Raw genomic sequence first — 16,235 nt, 5'->3', positions numbered from 1 at the left:
GCATGTTTAGGCCTTGTATCCTCTTAGTGAGGTATCTCTTTGGCGTTCCAGTGGTTGCACGTGTCTGGACAGATACATAACAAAGGGGCCATTATATTCAAGGATTGGTTTAATGAGAGCCAAGGTAAAGGGGAACAAAGACATCCCTAGATCTAGACACAATCCCTTAGTTTATAAGCTATTGTTTCATAAGAGTTAAATTAACATTTTGAGAAGCTCTAAATTTAGTTCAAAGTAACAACTCAGATCAATATGATGACTCCCAATAAAATCTTTCAGAGGTCCTGAAAAGCCCAACAGACAGCTTTAACCAGTCAAAAATTTTTAGTTCCATGCTGCTGGTTACCATTATGACCACTAACTAGATCCATTACACTAAACAGTGCCAAAACACACATCTGAAGAGATTATATTCCTTCAAGAGTTCTAAATACTTTGCAGACAATTATGGATGGGATTATGGGGTCACAAATACACTGGCAGCATGATGAAGTTGAGAACTGCTCGAAAAAAGAAGTTATGTACTTACCATAAGGTTCTATGTGTGCTGTCCATATCGTCCTTTATTCTCACTGATGGGAGTCAGTACAACAGTTCTATAACCTCAGATCTTGTTTGCCCTCTAGCAGTGACTAGAAAAAGTAGTTTTGTCTTACCATAACGTTCCAACTGTGTTCATTACTGATGGGTTATCAATTCCTTCCTCGGAACCTAGCCTCGAATCAGCCAAAAACTATCGAGCCAAGATCCTACACAGAATGTGCTGCTCCCTGTTACCTCAGATCGAGTTTGCAAGTTGATGGACAAAAGTAGAGGCAACCTCTGGTCATAACGGACCTACCAGAAAGGAGTACACAAGATCAACCAAGAACCTACGGATGGGGGACGGAGGGTGGGAAGTAATGAATGAACGAAGATCAACAACACAGATGGAAAATTATGGTAAGACATAACTTCTTTATCTGATGTTGTTAATCTTCGTTCATTCTTTACTGATGGGACAGAGTCCCCAGCTACCTGTACTCCTGGGTGGCCCTCATGGAAGGACATTCCTGAGCACCATGGAACCAAAGGAAGCTCTACCTCTGGAGGCCAAGTCCAATCTGTAATGAAGAATAAAGGTATGAGGTTTGGCCCAAGTTGCAGCTGGGCAAACATCATTGAGGGAAACCATAGCATGGAAAGCTGCTGAAGTTGCCATAAATCTTGTAGAATGTGTTTTGACTCTGTGAGGCAAGGTGAGATTGTATCACCTTTATCTACAGCAAAAACAATTTCTCAACCATTTAGCCAATGTAACTTGACACAGGATGACCCCATTTAGGTCCAGAAAAAGCCAGAATGAGTTGGTCTGATTTACGGGTAGATTTTGTTCTGTCCGGATAAAAAATGTAATTGCCTATGAACATCCAAGGAGTGCAGGCAATACTCTCCCTTGTTAGAATGGTTAGGAAATAACACGGAGATCAACAGACTGGTTGATAGATAGCTATGACACACTTTTGGTAAAAAAGTAGAGTTGGTTCTCAGCGATAACCTGTCCTTATGGCAGATAAGATATGGACATTTGATGCACAAGGCCTGAAGTTCAGACAGTCGTCTGGCCGATGTGATTACAATCAGAAACAAAGTTTTCCAAGAGAGATATCTTACATCACAAGACAATGCAGGTTCAAAGGATGGAGCTGTTAAAGTTTGCAGAACCAAAGTCAAATCCCAAGGTTGTAAGGGTTCTCTAAAAGGAGGTCGTTAGGTGGATAACCCCTTTCAAAAAAAAAGTCTTACAGAGTCTGTGTGACATAAGTGAAGAATCTTGAAAAGCAATATGAAACTGAGATGGCAGCCAAATGTATACGGATAGTAGAGGCAGACACCCCAGAGTGGAAGAGATATAAGAAATCCAATGCCACCGAGACCGGGGCTGACAAGGGGTCTATTTGCTTATATCTGCTGCCCATACAGAAAAACTCTTCCATTTGTTAAGATGGATTAGTCTGGTGGACTATTTATGAGATGCAATAAGAATATTGCGCACAGGGGACAAAAGGTTTTCATGCCTGGCAATCATAGGAAGTGGAGAAACCAAGCTGTCAGTTTCAGGGTTGTTAGATTGGGGTGAATCAGACCCTGCGGATAAGACATCAGTGTTGGGGATGGATTGAGGATCCACGGCTGATCTAGCAGGTGAGGCCAGAGGAAGGGAAACCAGACTTGTCGAGGCCAATATGGAGCAATGAGGATCACTTTGCTCTTCAACTGTCGTGCTTTCTTTAGAAAATCGGGAGATGAGGGGAAGAGGACGATAGGCATAAAGACCACCCAAGGGCCAAACGTGGACTAGGGCGTCCCTTGGTGACTGTCCCAGAGGGGGAATTGGGGCAAAGTAGTTGCTGAACTTGTAGTGGGTTGGGAAGGCAAATAGGTTGCAGCAAGGCTGGCCCCAGTGGTGGAGACTTTTGCTGTTATCAGGAGGATTGAGGAACCACTAGTGAGGCTGTAGAATGCACCTGCTCAATTTGTCTGCTATCATATTGGAGCTCCCAGGGAGTGTGCATTGCAATCAGAAAGCTGTTGTGAGCTATCGCCCACTGCCATATTCTCAAGGCATCTTGGCTTAACGGGTAAGATCTGGTGCCCTCTGGTTTGTTGATGTGCCAGACCACTGACATGTTGTTTGATTGGATCATAATAGTTCCTGACGGAAGGATGGAATGAAATGCTTGCAACGCTAGAAGCACCGCCCTCCGTTCCAGGCCATTGATATGCAAATGGGCCTCTGTCTCAGACCAGGTGCCTTGGACAGAGTTTCCCTGACATAGCCCCCCCCAATCAGGGAGGTGTCTGTGGTCACTGTGGCCAGCGGTTGATGGGGGGGGGGGGGGATTGAGACGTACATCAGTGTAAATCTTGCTTGCATCTCCAAGTCACACATTTGAAAAGACAACGGGTGTTGTAGAGGGTACCAGTGAGTGAGAAGTAGCCACTGAAGAAATCTCATGTGGAATCTGGCTAGGGGAACAATGGTAATCGAAGCTGCCACTGACCCCAATAGCTGAAGTACAGATCGAGCTGGGGATTTGTGGTGACAGAGCAGCGGTTGAACTTGTCTTATTCTCTGAAGTCTGTGTTCTGGAAGGAATGCTGTGCAATTTCTCATGTCCAAAAGTACCCCTAAGAATTCCAAATACCAAGCTGGGGTTGTGTTGGATTTCTCCCAGTTTATAGCGATTCCCAGGCTTCGAGCTGTTGAGTGTATACTGCAGGGCTTCTTCCAGTAGATGCTTCGTGGCGGCAGTAAGGAGCCAGTCATCTAGATATGGAAATGCCTGGAATTCTTGAAGTCGCAAGTGAGTGATAACCACTGCCATCCATTTTGTGAACACTCTGGGGGCTGTAGAGAGACCGAAGGGCAGGGCTCAAACCTGGTAGTGACTGGCTCCTATGCAGAAGCGGAGGTATCTTGAGTGTTTGTCCATTTTTATGTGGTAATACGCATCTTGAAGATCTACAGAGCACATCCAATTGTAGTCTTCCAGAAGAGTAAGGATAGACTGAATTGTAACCATCCGGAATTTCTCTGTTTTTACAAATTTTAGTGTACTGAGATGCAGAATTGGTCTCCAGTCACCTGTCTTTTTTTGGCACTAAAAAGAACCTTGAGTAAAATCCAGATCCTATCTGGTCGGGGGGGGGGGGGGGTGTCTGGATAACTTTTTGTAGCAGCTTTTTGATTTCGTCTGCTGCTGTTTCCCTTTGACTCGGTGGGACACCTGATAACACTCGAGACTGGGCAGAGATGGAAGGGGATGCGATAGCCTCTGGATATAATCACTTGTACCCAAGAGTCGGTTGTTATTTTGCCAGGCAGCAGGGTACAAGGAGAAACGACCCCCGACTGCTTCCAGAGGTGAGCAGTCAGGCAACACTTTAGGAGCGCTGATAGGGTTGGCCAGAGAAAGTATCTCTGGGACCCCGGTTTTGCAGACCTCCTCTGCCCCGAAAGGGGTGTCTTCCATTGGAGTTTCCCCCTCTGCCTCTAGGGGAAAACTCAGCACGTGCATCCTGGAAAGAACCCTGTGATTTCCTGTGTCAGATCTTTCCACTCCTCTGATTTCTAGAGTAGAAACGCTGAGGGGTGGAGTGTCTGACACCAACGGCACACAAGGTCTTGCCATCTTGTTCGCACCATGCCAGAGTATCCTTGACTTTAGGGCCAAAGAAGAGGCCTCTATAGGAGCATTCATGAAGGAAGCCTTAAAGGAGTCCGCAAAGTCGCATCCAAGCATGTCTGGAAAATATACCTGCGCCTGCTGCTCTAGCCACCCCTTCTGTTGCGTGAGAAATAAGACACACGGAAGAGGTGGAAATGGACTCGTGGACTTCATCAGAAAGAGCTCCTGCCAATGTTTCAGAGAGCTGGTTGATGCTATCTCGCTGAAGCCTGGTAAAATGTTCCAAATAATTCAAAGACCTTATGGCGAAGGTCAATGAAGCAAATGCACGCTTCCCTAATCTATCAATCGCCCGGGACTCTTTGTTGGGCGGATGGACAGTTTGGCTCTTCTGCCAAATCATTCTTAGTAGCAGTTGCCACCACCATAGCATTTACTGGGAAACCACATGACCATTGAGGGTGCTCGATGGGTGGCGATATTTTACCTGGTCTCTTAGGTATCAGGAGCCTTCCATGCGAGCTGCACAATGAGCTGGACAAGCTGATCTGCAGGCGGGGTGGGCCAGGCAGGAAAAGCCTGCAGGAATACAGATTCCTTAGAGGAAGGATTAGAGGGCTTCCAGTCACCCCTCTGTTTAAGGATCTAGAGGACGTCGCCAAACCCTTCCTATCATCAAAATACATATCTTTAGTCAATGGCTCCTCAGTGGAGTCCATGCGTTTCGTCTTACACGATGCTTTGTGGGGTGCTTCCTCAGTGGGAGGTTCTGGGGAAGACTGCAAAGGGGGGGGGGTCACCTGAGGAGGAGAGACCCGAGGCTCTTGTGCCCGGTAGTTGAAGCTTGTGGCAGTTGTGGCACACAGGGGGGAGATGACTGACAAATGAGCTTTGCCAGCCAAGGCAAGTGCCCTCTTCATGGCCTGGAAGGCTGGCCCACCCAAGGAGGAATGGGAGCCTGGAACGGAGCACGACGACCTTGGAACTGGGATCACACCCAGCCCCGACGAGACTGCCCCAAGACCAGGAGTCTCAAGAGGACGGTGACCCGTTAAGCAACAGCATCCCTGGAAGGTGTCACAGGAAGACAAAAAAAAAAAAAAAAAATTCCGGCGTGGAGCTAGGAATATTCTCCCCAATGGCATAGCCACTGGCCTGAGAAGAGCCCGATGCCCAGTGCACCGAAGGCCACAAGGATGACTCTGGTTCCAAACTGAGATCCACTATTGGAGTCGGAGGGAGGGAAGCTGCTGTCAAGAGCAATAGGCTTCGAGACTTAAGTGGAAGTCAAAGGAGGAGTATACGTTTGGGTTTGAGGCAAAATACGCTCAACCTGAATGAGGGAACGTTGTCTTCAGACGGTTGAGAGAGACCTCCAGCCACAAGCAACTGGTCAACAAGCCGCAACACATTCTGCTCAGAAAGATTCTTGGTTGACCTCTAAGAGAAGGCTGATGGCGAATCTGGCCTTTCCAGGAAAGGACTATACTGACTGCTTGCAAAAGGATCTAATGAAGGGGAATATTTGGTCCTTGCTAATTCAATAGGTGCAGAGCTCAAAGCCGAGGAAGTATGCACCGAAGAAAACGGTATGGAAAAAGTCTGCGCTGAATAGGTCAGCGCCGTGGCAGTTGAAGGTGTCTGCACCGTAAAGGCAAAGGTCTGCCCCGAAGGGTATGGTGCCCTAGTGGAAATAGTCTGCACCAGCAATAAGGACGGTGCCAAGAAGGACTGCACCAAAGTACATGTCAGTGCCGAAAACGTCTGGGCCGTGGAGTACAGAAGAGTCATACTTGGAGCCGAAAGGGACTGAACCTGTATTGATGGTGCCCTTAGGGGTTGCGGCAGAACTGTCGGAACCGTAGTTGCCTGCACCAGGAACTCCGGTGCCTGTATCAATAGAGACATGGCCGTAGTCAGGATCATTTGGGGCAGTGCCGAGCCTGGAGCCGACAGGGTCGCAGGTGGCAGCGCCATAATCAATTTTACCTTCTTGTGAGTTGACTCCCTATGATCTCCAGAGAGAGAAGAAGGGAGTGACTTTGATGAAGAAGATGAAGAACGCCTCTTGCGGGGGGGTTTAACAGGAGGGGGTGAGCACTCAGACCCAGAAATAGCCTCAGAGAAAGGAGACTTGAGGAGACCTTTCAAAATTAACTTATTCTTCCTCTCGTTGAGAGTCCTGGTAGAGAAGTTTTTACAGATCCCACACAGAGGATCTAGTCAAGTGAGACATTAAGGCAGTAGACAAGTCATGGCCATCGGAAAGAGGTAATTTAAGACCGCAATCCTTGTACTGCTTGAAACCACTGGAACTTTTCTTATCTGACATAGCTGATGTGGAGAAGCACAGTAGCAAAAGGAAGAATAGCGGCTACCCAAGAAAAGGGTAAAGGAGAAAAAGGATAACCAAAGATGGTAATGGAGAATTACCACAAGGTAAGAAAAAAGAAAAGGGTAATAAAGGGAAAGGGAGAGAGTCTAAAGTGTGCGATAGGGTTGGAAATTATTAGAATAAACTTTTGAGAAAATTTTAGAGCAATAACAATATATAAACTGTCAAAAATTAGACTCTTAGCTGAAAGAGTGGCTTGCCCAGAGAAAGAACCTGTGGAACCCCGGCTTCGCGGAGCTCCCCTGCACCGAAAGGGGAGTCTTCCACCTAAGTTCCCACCTCTGCCTCCAGCGGAGAACTCGGCACTTGTGTCACAGAAAGAGCCCTGTGATTTTCTGTGCCACATCTTTCCGCTCCTTTGATTTCTGGAGTAGAATCGTTGAGGGGAGGAGTGTCCGACACCAACAGCAGACAGGGTTTTGCCATCTTGTTCGCACCTTGCCAGCTATCTTTAACCTTAAGGCGAAACAATGAAGCGGACTGGATGAGGGTGTTTATAAAGGAAGCCTTAAAGGAGTCCGCAAAGTCGCAAATGTGCATACAGGCATGTCTCGTGACTATACCTGCGCCTGCCCCTCTAGTCGCACCTTCCATTGCGTGTGAAATAAGGCACATGGAAGAAGTGGATATAGATTCTAGGATCTCTGAAAAGCTATGTTGTCACGCACCTCATCAGAAACAGCTCCTGCCTAGGTTTCAGAGAGTTGGTTGATAAGATCCCTCTGGAGCATTGTAAAGTGTGCCAAGTAGTTCAAGGACCTTACAGCGAAGGTCGATGAAGCAAACACACGCTTCCCAGAGTCTATCGCCCAGGACTCTTTGGGTGGATAGACAGTCTGGCTCGCTTCTGCCAAGTCTTTTTTGGTTGCAGCCGCCACCACCATGGCATCTACTGGAAGACCTTTTCACCAATGGGGATGATCAACAGGGGAGGTAAAATCTTGTCAGGCCGCCGAGGTATAGCTTTCAAAGTGTCAGGGGCCTTCCATACATGCTGGACAAGCGCATCGGCTGGTGGGGTAACTCAGGAGGTAGGGGGCTGGGCGTGAAAGGCCTGCAGGAATACGGATTCCTCTGACGAAGGGTTGGAGGACTTCCAGTTACCCCTCTCTGTCTTAGGATCTCGAGGATGTCTCCAAAGGACACCTCAGAGGGTGACCGTGGGGACCCATCCCCGTCAAAGTCCATATTCTCGGTTAAAGACTCCTCAGTGGAGTCCATGTGCTTCCTCTTGCAGGAAGCCTTGCAAGGGACTTCCTTAGTGTGGAGCACTGGGGAAGATTGCAAAGAGGGGATCTCCTGAGGTGGAGAAACCTGAGGCCCTTGTGCCAGGTGGTGGCTTGAGACAGTTGTGGTACAGAGGGGGGTGTGCCAGCAGAGGCAAGCGCCCTCTCCATGGCCTGGAAGGCTGGACCACCCGAAGAGGGATGGGAGCCTGGAACAGAGTACTACAACCTCGGAATAGGGGTCACACCCCGCACCGACGAGCCAACTCCCAGACCAGGAGTCTCAAGAGGACTGTGAAGCATGAGGGAAGGAGGATTCCTGGAGGGTGCCTTAGAAAAGAATGTATGTGGAACCAAGAATGCCTACCTCCATGGCACAGCCACTAGCCTGAGAAGAACCTGGTGCCCAGTGCAGAGAGGGCCACAAGGATGACTCCGACTCCAAAGTGAGGTCCACTGTTGGTGTAGAAGGAAGGGAAGCTGCTGTCGGAGGAAGGGGCTTCGATGCTTCCCTGGAAGTCAAAGGAGTGTGGAGAAATATGGTCACCTAGAAGAGGGAATGTAGCTTTAGACTGTTGATACCCCTGGCCACAAGCCTCAACACATTCTGTTCTGAGAGGCTCCTGGTCGACCTCAGAGAGAGACCTGAAGGAGATTCTGGCCTTTCTATAAAAAAAAAAAAAAAAGGGGGGGGGGGCTATATTACCTCTCACAAATCGATCCAAGGAAAGAGAATACTTGGTCCTTGCTAGTTCGTGCGGTGCAGAGCCCGATGCAGAGGGTGTCTGCACCGAGGAGAATGGTGTTGAGGTTATCTACGCCAACAAAGGAGCTCCATAGGAGTAAGAGGGTGTCTGCACAGTAAAGGGCGGTGTGGCAAATGTCTGGACCAATGAATACGGTGCCATCGAGGAAGATGTCTGCACCGGTAATGACGGTGCCGAAAAGGACTGCACCGAGCAGCATGTCAGTGCCAAAGGTGTCTGTAGAGGACAGTATCCTGGAGGTTGACAGCATCAGCAAGGACGGAGCCGAAGAAGTCTACACCAAACGGTGACGAAGGAGACTGTGCCAATACAGGCTGCGATGAAACGGTCGGTGCTGTAAGTGTCTGCACTGGAAACTCCAGTGCTGGTAGCGATAAAGAGGACATAGCTGGACTAAATCAACTGGGGCGGTGCAGAGGCTGGGGCCGAAAGAACCACAGACAGCAGTGCTAGGCTCAAAATTTTCACCTTTTTCTGAGTCGACCCCTTGCAATCTCCAGGGGGAGATGAAGTGAGCGACCTTGAGGATGACGAACGTCTCTTACGGGGTTTAGCAGGAGGGGTGAGCCCTCCGACCCAGAGATAGCCTCGCAGAAAGGAGTTTTAAGGAGACCTTTCAGGATTAATTTATTCCTCCTTTCATTGAGAGTCCCAGACGAAAAATTTCTACAAATTCCACACCGGGGGGGGGGTCCACTGAAAGCTGGGAGACATTCAAGCAATAGACATATATGAAAGAAGAACGACAGTACCAAGAAGTTAAGAAAGCTAACCAGAAGGGTAAGAAAGGGAGAAAAGAAGGATTACCAACGATGATAATAAAGAATTACCTCAAAGGAAAAAACTGTAGGGGGAGAGCCTTAAAGTTATGATAGGATAGGCGTACAGAGATAGTGTTTAAGAATTTTTCATTCAGTTACTAACAGAAACTTCAAAAAATTGTTCACTTAGCTGAGAGAGAGAGTGGCTTGACATGGCTGTACAGCAACGCAGAAAACGAGATCGGAGTTAACAGGGAACAGAGCATTCTGGGTAGGATCTTGGCGCGAGAGTTTTTGGCTGATGTGAGCTAGGTGGACGGGACCGGCTCGGTTCCAACGACGGAACAGATAACCCATCAGTAAGGAATGGACGAAGATTAACATCAGATGTACATATTACCAAAAATATGTAACAAACATTACCCAAGACATACCCTCAGATGCTGTAGAGCCCTATAAAAAAATTCAATTACAGCTACTCGGTCTACCAGGAGGGGGAATGGTGGGTGGGTTGCGAGAATAAAGGATGAGATGGACAACACAAATGGAACGTTATGTTAAGTACATAACTTCTTTATGTGTTGTCAATATAGTCTTTGTCACTGACGGGACCGCATCCTTAGCTACGCAACTCTTGGGTGGCTCATGGAAGAATATTCATCAGAACCATAGAACCAAAGGATGCTCTACTCCTAGAGGCCAAATCTAACTTGTAACGAGTGATAAAAGTATGTGGTTTAGCCCATGTAGCTGCATCACAGATGCTGTCTAGGGGTAATCCAGCTTGGAAAGCCGTTGAAGTGGCTACTGACCTGACAGAATGAGCTTTGATAGGATTTGGAATAGTCTTGCGGTTAGAATTGTACATAAAAGGTAAACATTGTGACAGCGTTATCTTAGAAACTGGTTGGCCTTTTCTAATGTCTGAATATGACAGAGCTGATCTGACTTTCTGAATTGTGATGTCCTGTGCAAATAGAAACGCAACTGCCTACAGACCATTCTCCTTTGTTTTGAAAGTTTGGAAAGAACACTAGTAATGCAATAGACTGGTTGAGGTTAGTTTCCGAAACCACTTTAGGTAAAAAGGAAGCGTTCGTTCTCAGGGAAACTCTTGTCTTTATGAAAAGTTATGCACGGTTGCTTAGAGGATAGGGCCTGTAATTCAATTCACCTGTAGCATACTGTTCGAAAGGTGGGTAAACCAGCTTCGACAATACAAAATTCAAATCCCAAGCTGGAACAGGGCTTCTGCATGGAGAGCGAATTAACAAAGTACCTTTGAGGAATGCCTTACAAAGTCTGTTTGAAATTACGGTTGTATCATTGTCTCCTATGTAATGATTAGAGATGGCTGCCAATTGAACCCTAAGAGTAGCTGCAGCAGCTCCCTCATTTAATAATTTGGCCAAATTCCAAAATAGACCATAAAAGGTCCTGTGACAGGATCGGTGTGATTTAATATTAGATCAGGTCACAAATCTTTGCCATTTACTCTTGTACAGTTTCCAGGTAGAGCTCTTTTGGAAAGAAAGCAGAGGAAACCTGGTTATCATTGGAACCGAAGAAGCTAAGCTGTCAATTTGAGATAGTGTAGGTTGGGGTGAAGTTCCCCTTACAGATGTGCCAGTAGATCCAGAATTGGGTACAGGATCCATAGTCCCTTGTGTACAAGAGGCCGGATATAAGGGAACCATATCTGTCGAGGCCAATAGGGGGCAATTAGGATTACTGTGGCCTCCAGCAAGCTTGCTTTTTGAAGAAATTTGGGAATCAGAGGTATTGGTGGGAAAGCATAAAGAAGTCCCAGGGCCAACCGTGAACAAATGCATCCCTTGGTGACTCCCCCATGGGGGGGGGGGGGTAGATCAGGGCAAAACAGTTGCTGCATCTGGCATTGATGGGTGATGCAAAGAAATCGCAGCAAGGCTGGCCGCATTTCTGGAAGATCTATTCTACCACTAAGACTGAGGGACCACTGGTGTGGCCGAAGAATGGCTCTGTTCAGTTTATCATCACACTGGATTTCTCCAGAATGTGTGCTGGTGTGAGAAAGTGGTTAGAGGCTTCTGCTCATTGCCAGACCATCAAGGCTTCTTGACATAAGGGGTAAGATCCGCTTCCCTCTTGTTTACATACCAGACCACAGACATGCCTGATTGAATTGCTCCTATACCTCGAGGAAGAGAACTCTGGAATGCTTGGAATGCTTGCAACGCTAGGAGCACTGCTTTCATCTCTAACATTTATGTGCAAATGGGCCTCATGTTCTTGCCAAGTGCCTTGGACTGCATTCCCCCAGATAATGCCCCCCCACCCTATCTGGGACGCGCCCCTGGTTATTGTAGCTGATACGAGAGAAAGGGACAGCCTTGATGGACTAGGGGAGAGTTGAGCCACCATTGCAGGTTTATTTTGCAAGAGTTGGTTAGAATCATCTTGTGCAATACTGGAAGGTCCCGAAAGGACCACTATGTCCAAAGTAGTCACTGTAGGATTCTCATATGTTGTCGAGCTAGTGATATTAGTACAACTGAAGCAGCCATTTGCCTAGAACCTGTAGGACTAGTTTGGCAAAAGCTTTTTTTCTTGTTGATCAGCATCACTACAGAACTCTGAAGATCGCGTACTCGTTCTTGGGGAGCCTTTGCTGACATGATAATTGTATTTACCTGAGCTCCTATGAAAACTATGGATTGACAAGGCTCTACAGCAGATTTTTCATAATTTATGGCGATTCCAAGGGATGAACAAAGTTGAAGGGTGTAGTCCCTGGCTTTCTGAAGATGATGTCTGGATGAGGCAGACATGAGCCAGTCGTCCAGATATGGAAACACACAATCATTTGCATCTCAGGTGAGCTACTACTACTGCCATGCATTTGGTGAACACACTGGGGGCTGCAGTGAGACCAAAGGGCAGAGCTCGAAACTGGAAGTGACCAGTTCCTAGCCAGAACAGTGAAACCTTCTGGATCGCTTGCTCATTAGAATGTGGTAGTATGCATCCTGAAGGTCTATGGAGCACATCAAACTGTCTTTTTCCAAGAGTGGCAGTATCGACTGTAGTGTTACCATCTGGAACTTCTCTTTTTTACAGACTTGTTTAGAATGCTGAGATCCAAGATGGGTCTCCAGTCCCCCGTTTTCTTTGGAACTAAAGAATCTAGAGTACGTTCCAGATCCTCTTTGGTCTGCGGGGACTTGTTGGATGACTCTTGTTTAGCAACTTTTTAATTTCTATGGTTGCCTGTTCCTTTTGACTGGGTGGAAAATCTAAAACTGATGTACTTACAGGAGCAGGGCAGGTGAATGGAATAAGATATCCCCTGGATATTATACTCTGCAACCATCTGTTTGTGATGGTTTGCCAGGTTTCTTGGTGCACAGAAAAATACCCCCACCCCACTGCCTCCAGAGTCGAGCAATCAGGCACTCCTTCAGGAGCCTTTTAAAAGGGCCCCCCAAAGAAAAATTATCTGGAGCCCTGATTATGCAGGCCACCTCTGATGCGAGGTCGGCACCTATCATTATTTCTCCCCTTCTCTGACCCCTGGGGGAACTCTCACCCTGTGCGTCATGGAAGGACTTGTGGGATTTTCTGAACCACATTTTCCCACTACCCCACTGACTCCCTTTGGAAAAGTCCTGGTGGGCACAGAAAAATGTACTCCAACGGCAGACAAGGTCTAGTATTCTTGTTCACATCTGGTTAGAGTTTCTTTCACTTTCAGCCCAAAAAGAGAGGATCTGTCGAAAAGGGCGTTAAAGGTAGACTTGAAGGGCTCCACGAAGTTGCAAAGGTGCATCCAAGCCCATTGCCGAAGAGCAATACCTGAACCTGCAGTTCTACTTGCTCCATCTGCTGTATATGCTATGAGCCTCATGGAAGAATTTACCAACTATCCGCCCTGACCATGGCATCAACTGCAACTCCTTTAGTCAAAAAGCCTTTAGCCTTAGGGGCAGTAATGAACTTATCTGGACTTCTAGGAAGTAGGCTCTATAGAATCTGGGGTCTCCCAGGCCTTCCTAGAGATTAAGCCCATAGGTTCATTAGGAGGAGGAGTCACCCAAGAGGAGGAAGGGCGAGACCCAAAGGCCTTCAGGTAAACTGACTCCTCAGCCGAAGTGGGGGGGGGGGGTTGGACTGCCAGTCACCTCTCTGCTTTAATACCACCAGGATGTCTCCATGAGAGACATCAGGAGGTGACCTTGGGGACCCTTCTGCCTCATCGAGGTCAGTGTGATGAGAGACTCCTCCGGGGCCTGGGGTCTCCGCGATCCTGTGGAAGGGTTACTTGTGAGAACAAAAGGCATCTGGCCCACAGAGGAAGCCCTGGTGAAGGATGTGCCTCAGACTTGGTAGGAGTCAAAACCCTCCTCATAACTTCGAAGGCGGACTGCCTCCACTCTGAGGACTCCCCCAGATCCGACAAAGAGGTTGTTGGAGCCGAATGCATCAGCAGAACCATAAACAGAAGCTCCAAATCAGAGGCAGGAACCAAACTCACCCATGCCGAAGTCCTGAGAGGCAGAGTCGGATCTGTGCTGGCTCCAAGGATCCGACTGGAGAGTGTCAGCTCCTAGAGGTATCCTGCTCCGAACGGAGGTAAACGTTCAGGGCGAATGTTTGCTCCAAGGAAACAGATGGTCCTGGAGCAGACAAAGAATCTGGAAATTGGAGTCTTCCAGCTCTGAATCCAAAGGATGGATCGGAGGAAGAGCAGTTACTAGGGAAGTAGACCATCTGATCCAATTCCTTTAGGGTCGGATCCAACAGACGTTTGGCCACTGCCAGTGTCTTCAGCAACCTCTGCACAACCCTATCTACATCTTTATCGAATAAGCTCCTGGTAGACAGAGGAGAAAGAAATGGGGGTCAAAATTTAGTCAGTAATGGTGATGGGAGCCATGAAGTCACTGGTTCAAGTGAAGTGTGCGGCAAACAAGACGTGAGGTTACAGAACAGTTGCATTACAGGTAATGAAAAATGCCCATGAGCTTGGCTGATGACCTCGAAGTTATGCAAGACCGAGATGAATCCGACCCCATCAGGGAGAATTAAAGACGAAACTGACAACACATCTATATACTAGACTGCCGTTATCCAAAACATAGTGAAGGTCTTTAAATTTATTTAAAAACTTAACACTGAACCTGAGAAACATGCACTACAACCAATGAGGACAGAAAACGCAGCTGTGATTTGATTATGTGCAATGTGACATTTAACCAGCAGTATATTACTCCCCCATTACCCAAAACATAGCATCTGCAACTGAACACAATAGTATTCAAAAGGTGTGCAATACAAAGATGAGAATTTAGTAGACTGAAGTTTTACATTAGTCACACACTAATTTGTATGCCTGGCTGACCAATGCCACAAAAACACAATGTAAATACTCGTTTATAATAAAATGGTGTAAAAGAAAGTCTATGAAATTGCATCCAAACCACTAGAGGGCACCAACCATCCCCGACACCCCACCCCCAAAGCACTGCACAAAAATCCCAGTCAGAACACAGAAACCAATACACTACACCATCATGTCCATGGCCAGTCCCACTGTACATTACAGCTACCTTTACCCCTACACCCTCCAGCAAAGTAACAACACATTTACTGGCATAAACTCATTAAATTTCAGTTGGCAGCTGGAGAAAGTTCACCGAGTAGTATGGACTGCTGTTAAATTTAAGAAAAAGTTGCTCTCAGATGATTAAGAGCTCATCCTTGTATCTGAAAGTCAAACAATATTAACTAAGGGAAACAAATTAGAACTGTAGAATATTCTGTGAACTGCTGGTTCTTTTAGCATTCGAAAAGCATAAAACACCCACAAAGACAACAAAATATGATCTGGTGCAGGTACAATGGCACCAAAATGCTAAGAACTGCCTCTAAACAACTTCATAATACAACATTCTGGGAGTAGTTACTTGGCACTTAGGTGCTTACAGCCCTTATATTGCTACAGAGACATGCCAGATTCAAGCTAGGAGCTCACATACATAAAACATAAGTGACCACCATGGACTAAAAAGCCGAAAGACTCAAGTGCTACACAGGTGGGATAATGCAGCCAACAGCAGATGCCACTGTGAACACACAAGAAGTGATCAAACTGGAACAATAAACACTAAAAAAATAGAATACAGTGTCAGTATGTTTCAACTCCAAACGGCTACAAAAACACAAAGGCTGCCTGGCAAGTGGCAGACAACTTGCTAATTCATACACGTGATCAGCAAGAGGAAATGCGATTAGTATACTTGCCATTTCAAGCTTTAGAGACCAAAAGCAACCAGAGTCTAATTACAAATCTGTGGCTCTGCACCACCTGTCAAGGATCATTTATACTTGCAGCACAACGCTCTCACAACCCATTCTATAGCCATTTATGGAAATGTGCTCAGAGGCTGCAAAAGGCTGCAGAAAGAGCCAAGGCTGGATATGCTATCTTTAGGTGGCCTCACTTACACCAGCTCTATTACAACAGAGATGAAATCTCACCTATCTTGTAAAAAAAAAAAAAAAGTCACTGGAGATCAAAATAAACCCTAGGATAATTTATTTTTTCACACAATCAGTACAATTTACCAATCCTGTGTATACAAAAAACTTTACGATCAGCCCTGAAAGCTACTGTCCATTAAAGCAAAACACAAAGTTGCATATACAGTTAAGACTTTTACAAACTAAGCTAAGAATTTTAGAGACCCCAATCCCAGCAGCAACAAATGTTTTGAGCAACTTCACATGCAGTGTGCTTTACTGCACAATCTAGCCCACTTAAAATTATGTGCAGCAGAATAAATCAGGAAAATGCATTTCAACATCTTCCAGATCTGAGAAGCATGCATTTATTTAAACACTCACCTTTCATATACACCAACATGTTTTAGTAT

At 46.6% G+C, this 16,235-nt stretch overlaps 1 protein-coding gene across 1 annotated transcript in view; it reads right to left on the bottom strand.

The window, feature by feature from the left end:
* The window catches only part of ELF2 (E74 like ETS transcription factor 2), a 192,892-nt gene that overhangs the window by 156,231 nt on the left and 20,426 nt on the right, over positions 1 to 16,235 (bottom strand). The gene's annotated exons all lie outside the window — the stretch shown is intronic.

The sequence above is a fragment of the Protopterus annectens genome, chromosome 2.part0 (assembly GCF_019279795.1).
Source record: "Protopterus annectens isolate FY-2018-M chromosome 2.part0, PAN1.0, whole genome shotgun sequence".
NCBI lineage: Eukaryota > Metazoa > Chordata > Ceratodontiformes > Protopteridae > Protopterus > Protopterus annectens.
The sequence above is the reverse complement of the archived record's forward strand: the minus strand, read 5'-3'. Positions and strand labels throughout refer to the sequence as shown.